Genomic DNA, 6,000 nt, shown 5'->3' with positions numbered 1-6,000 from the left:
GACAATTTTTATTATAGAAGATTTCTTTTTTTATTGTATAAAGTTAACAATTGACGAAGTTCAAGATTAATAAACCTGCAAAAAATAAAAAGTTTGTATACAATAAGAAAACGGCTCAAATCATTATAAATCAAATAACTGAACAAGAGATTACGAGCCAATTAAGTTATTTTAATATTGATATAAAATAATTATAAAATAATTAATGAAATTTGTGTAATTGTTTTTCGATTTAACATCTTTAGGCTCAGACTTCCATTTCTTTACGAAAATCTAATACTGGCCAATTTATTATTAAGAGAGTAATTAGTTACTTGAAATATTAAAATAAAAGTAATTAATTATTTGAAGTATTAAAGGCATTGTTGTTTGGTGTGCTTTAAAAAGGTAACTAATTATTCTCTTTAATTACTGTATTATCTTATTATATTTCTGTAAGGGTTATTTTTGCAAGATTAAGCCGTGGGAGAATTATAACGCTATCGATTGCTCCTAAAGCGATCGCTTTCAAAGCCAAAAACATTGTGGCACGTAGTATAGCCGTGTACGTTCCTGAAGTCTCTCCACCACTTGGTCTGACCGGCACTTGCCACTTCTACTACCGTCGAACTCCAGCGAGGACGAGAAACCGGGATCCTCGGTTCGGCTTGGATCGGCTCAGTCAGTATTGCACCGCGGCGCGTTTTCCGCGCGCGTGATACGAGCACGCCGTACCCGGGAATCACGTTCCGCATTATCCGTCACCTTCTGTCGAGTGAAGGGCTTCTCGTTACGCAAATCCCCGATCGATCGAAGGTATCAGTCATTCAGCTGAAACCGCTGGAACGGAACCGTGTGCTCCACTCTCTCGGAGTGTCGTTTATAATCGATAATCCTATAGTTAATCGCGTGCCAAAAAGTGCCGAGAGAGAACGGAGATGTTACTGCCAAAAGGACGGATGTGCGCGTTTTCATCGAGTCGTTGACGCTGCGAGAAGCAAGAAGTGTCGCCGGAACGAAAGTTTTTACGCTTATCCGTCACACTCTTGGTATCTTACGCATGTAGCGTTTACAATTGTACGTGCGTGTTTTGTACGTGTTTTGACACCCGCAGATGGTTCGATTTGATTCTATCGCCGAATTTCACGGTCACTAACTGGAGCAATCGTGTGCTTTATCTATTTTTTTTTTTTATAAATTGATAAAATAAACGTGCAATTTTTCAAACGTTTGTCTGTCCACTTAATTTAAAATTTTATATAATTTTATATAAATTCTGAATTTTTTTTAATCACATTGGGTTTAACCTTATAAGTATAATTTGCTTGTACATCTGATCGATATTAGTTTTTTCTCTTGTAAAGTCTGAAATACGTCAATACACTTAGTTAAATAAAAAATTAGTATTCTACTTATTATATTACATTATAATTGTCACATAATATAAAATTAATAAAAATTAGTTGTAACATAATATATTACATTTCATTAATTATAACATGATATACAATTAATAAATTGTAACATAATAGGATATTACAATTTCGAACATGGTACACTTCTGAAAGAGATAAAATTCCCATTTTTAGATTCAACTCTGAGCTCATTGTGTGACGGATAGCACCAAACAAGAAAAAGTTAAACTTGAACCTCGAAAACTGTATTCAAATCTTATTTCGTTCAGAATTGTACCATGTTCGAAATTGCACCTTACTTTATGTTACAATTATTTTATTATTATTGCAAATTATATTAATAGTATATTATATTAATCTATTATAATTCAATGAAAAAAAGAGTCAGATTGCATTCATTAGAATTCCTGTTAAAAATAGAAATTAGAATTTTCTGATTGAATCTATTATAATTTTAATTAAAACCAAAATTCTGAGTGATACACGGAGAAAAATGTAAAGTAATATGCGGCACAGAATTTTAGTAAATTTTATGGAATTGGCAAATCCATATAGGGACTCTGATGCTCCTATATAAAATTTATTTTACTTTTCTAGTAAATGAGCGATCGTATAAGCCATACTGTATGGCTGTAAGGTAATAATTTACATTTTGTAAAGAAAATTTTATACTAATGCAATTTATTATTATTTCTTAATGTATAAATTATCACACTTCTTAATAATAGAATTTATTTTACGATGTTTTTCATCATTCAAGACGAATTTTTTGTTTTAGCTCTAACAAAATTTACTGCGCAGTAAAAAATATAAATGTATAAAGTCTTGAAAGTTGTTTTTGTGCTTACCGTCTTGAAAATAATATCATTTACTTTATCGTAAGGTAATAATCATTCGAATGAATTTATTATAATTATAATGTATGTCATTTTTACCTTACATCTTTGATTTTTATTTTCAGGCAAGTAAAGTTTATTACAAGTTCGACAAAGTTAGAATAGAGATGTAGAATAATTTTACTAGGCTTATAAGACTATACATTTTTCTCCAATGATCACAGAATCTTCTGGTTCATTTTGCATTGATGTTCATTTGCGACAAGAAACTTTTCTTAATATTACATTATAATCTAATAATCACCCCTTCGTGAGATTCATTATACAACCCGCATGTGAAACGGGTACTATGAGCCACGCAACGATCGTCTTAATAAGTAACGATCGCCGGATGGATAGAACGAACTCTCGTTGTCGTTACGAGCGAACGATGGAAATTAGCATGTACTCTCGTACTTCCTCTTTTCTCGCATCGCTTGGTGAACGCACTCATCGGAACAGACTCGCGTTCTCTTTTCTTTTTCTCGCGCAGACTACGAGATCGATATTCTGATCGTAACTAGTTATTCTCGCGTTTCCTGCGTCTCCGTTTAACCGATTTATCGTATACACACTCGGGGAACGATATCTGACATCTTATCGCGTCCGTCTCTCGCACGGTCGATCGCGCGCAACTACTCTCCTTATGTTCGCCTTGTGTTAAATTCAGTAATCGTAAGTCGGTCGACGCATTCGATTCGTGTCACTCGCTTTGCGTCGTGGAAACTGCAGTCGCTGCAACTTGGTAACGCCAACACATAAAAGATACTTCACAAAGAGAAACAAGAAATTAGAAAGATTTTTGCGCTCAATATGTTAAATAAAAATTTAATAATAATTTTTGATTGGACTAATGAGAACTAATTTATTACCGCGATAAAGATACTTAATTACAAACAGTAACACGGAGAGAATTTTTTCTTAGAGTTTTACTCCGAAAATATGATAGTGGGACAACATTGTATTTTGATGAATTTTAATGTAAATTTCTCTCATTCATTAAAATAAAATTACAATAAAGTGTAAAATGAGTTTGGTTAATTTTATCGAAGTGTATGGTAAAAATCTTTAAAATATTATATGGTACTACTACTACCATATTTTTAGGATAAATTTTAAAAGAAAATTCTTTCCGTGTAGTAATTAAGTACTTTTTTAATCTTCTCTTTGATTTGCCTCGATTTGCGATTGTACTTTTATCTGAGATACAAACAAATAGTTTAATTTTCCATTATCTTCAATAAGAATTTAAATTTTTAATAAAATATATTTATGTAAGAGTTAGAGATAAAAAATATACAAATATGTTTTGTTAAATTCTGATTGTGAGAAAAAAAGGTTTGGTATTTATTATTATAATTGCATGGTAAAATAACAATATATTAGGAGTTCCATGTTTATGGTTATTACTGATATTAGTAATAATATGTGTAGTTCTCTCAACATGAAAAAATTTTATTATAAATTATGAGATAATTTCAAATATTAATATAGTAAAATATCAAGATATAAATGGTAAATAAAATCAACATTTTTATTTAGTAAATGCAGTTGCATTTATAGTGAATATAACTTTTTTTTTTAATTTACGTTTTTAATAACGTACTATTTATGTAATAATAACTAAAAAATATATTAAGAAAAAAACAAAAGATTTTTAAGCAGTCTATGTGATTATTAATAGCACAATTGACTATTTGTATGATTAAGATAACTATAAATATATATACTACAAAAAGAAATGTCTATAAATTATAGTTAAATTATGGTAATTGCAATTATTTTTTCTCTCTGAAGTGTTACTGAAAAAAAGAACCGGAAAAGTAAGTTATAAATAAGCATGACATTTTAGGATCAATATTTTATGATTTTTGACCAGAAAATAGTGGACCGGAAAAATAAATAAAATTCTATAATCAAAGCAAAGATTGCTTCTCTAACTGTTGCAATTTTCAAAGATCTGCGAAATGTCTACTGTTTTAATTCTTACCACGCACGTCTTATTTAATTTTATGAATTTGTATTATAACGTACTTGTTCACCCTCTTCTTATCATTTCTTTATTTTGCGTTTGGAACGATATCATTAGCTTCGTTCCGGTTGAGTAAGTTCACATTTCTGGGTCGAACCGCAGTGTTATAAGTCCGTATTCGATAATATTCGTTTCTTTCTTTTTCGGTATGATGCTCATGATGATGATCCGATTCAAATTACGATACACACACGCAGTATGCAAATGCAAGATGCAACGAGTTTTCTCATCATCTTTCACTCGCCGCTGTATTCTGTGCAATTTCGCATTTACAGACGCCACATTTCCAAAGTTTCACACTTGGTATCTCTATTTAATGAGGATAACTTGAATTAAAAGGAATACAGATTTGCATTGAATCTCTCTTATAATTTGTTGAATCATGTTAGATATATTATTTTTCTTTTTAACGAATATATTAATATTTAACAAATATTCGCGAATATATTAAAGTGCAACATAAAAATTATTTAATGGCGTTATAAATTTTAACTTAAGACCGAATATATTAAATAAAAATTATTTAATGGTGTTATAAATTTTAACTTAATATCGAGGGCTGGTTTTCTACGAATTAAAAATATAAATTATAAGTTTTATTCCACGTTAAATTAAGCAAATTTTTCAGGATGTATTTTTCTTTTATCAAGTAATCCTTACTATTTGATGAGTTTTTCAATCTTTTACCATAATTAGGGCAACATAATTAGACTAACTGTTAAATTATTTCGGTTTCCCATTTCGTTTTCTCATTCGCGAATAATGCGAGTCGTTTAAGTATGCGGTTAGATTAGATGGAATCCGCTAAACTTGGCTCACGGAATCAAGTCGCACCTTATTAAGAAGAAACGTTCGAATACTATACCGATATCTTATCGAAGCAACTCGTGAGTTTACAATTAAAGGCAAAGCGCTGGGGAAATTATTAAATCGAGCCTGTAGATTTGTTCGAGTAAGAGTCGGTGAAAACCTCCATCGAATTCACAACATTTACAATCGCGCGTCTGTGCAACAACCTGCCGCCATTTTATCCGCCGTAAATGCAGCGCTGTTTAATTACCGTATTGTTCATTCGCTGTATTAACTGCAGCAGCCCGAGTTAAACGCCTCGTCCGTAATTTATATAACGAGCGGCGATCGCTGGTATCTCGCTCCAGCGATCTACCATTTACTTTCTTTATACATGCATATCCCGCCTCAATGGCAGACATAGGTGCAAATACAACAATGCAACGCTTCCCTCGAAACTCCTGTTCCATAGTGTTTTTGTCGAACTACGTGTATTCTTCTACTTTCTCCAAATCAATACCGCATTGTTGGCGTTTTTTGACTTTCAATACGATATTGATTTTATCATATTAAATTACATTATATAAGAAAAAATATTCAGCGTTCTGCAACAAAATTCTTTCTTGTTGGTTCTCTCTATCGCCAGTCAAGTACTTCCCAAGGGATGATAATGATATTTCTGTAAAGTAGGTATATTATCTGTGAGCGTTAATTGTGTGTGTCATGACTCATGACCTGTCAATGTAACAACTTTCAAGTCTGATTTTTTATTTTCTAGTTTATGATTTAGACTTCAACTTTATTTGACTTGACGATAATATAAAAATTGTGTTTTTCTAGCTATGATATTATCACTAAACTGAAGGTTTTGTGTAGTGTAGGTAACTTTAAAAGTTTACTCAACTACAAA

General features: G+C 31.3%; 1 protein-coding gene across 8 annotated transcripts in view; it reads left to right on the top strand.

Annotated features, from left to right (window-relative positions):
• LOC108749707 overlaps positions 1-6,000 on the top strand; it is a 98,734-nt gene that overhangs the window by 75,175 nt on the left and 17,559 nt on the right. Inside the window, exon 1 of one of the 8 annotated variants that reach the window (XM_018488602.1) lies at positions 685-1,028. The exons of 5 other annotated variants lie outside the window; for them this stretch is intronic. The gene's annotated coding sequence lies outside the window, so the exon portion shown is untranslated. Of the gene's footprint in view, positions 1-684; positions 1,057-2,999; positions 3,015-6,000 lie in introns of those variants that run through there. 2 more of the 8 variants (XM_018488601.1, XM_018488603.1) reach the window with 2 other exon arrangements.

The sequence above is a fragment of the Trachymyrmex septentrionalis genome, unplaced genomic scaffold (assembly GCF_001594115.1).
Source record: "Trachymyrmex septentrionalis isolate Tsep2-gDNA-1 unplaced genomic scaffold, Tsep1.0 scaffold31, whole genome shotgun sequence".
Taxonomy (NCBI): Eukaryota; Metazoa; Arthropoda; class Insecta; order Hymenoptera; family Formicidae; genus Trachymyrmex; species Trachymyrmex septentrionalis.
Note: the sequence above shows the minus strand (reverse complement) of the source record. Positions and strands in the feature narration are given on the sequence as shown.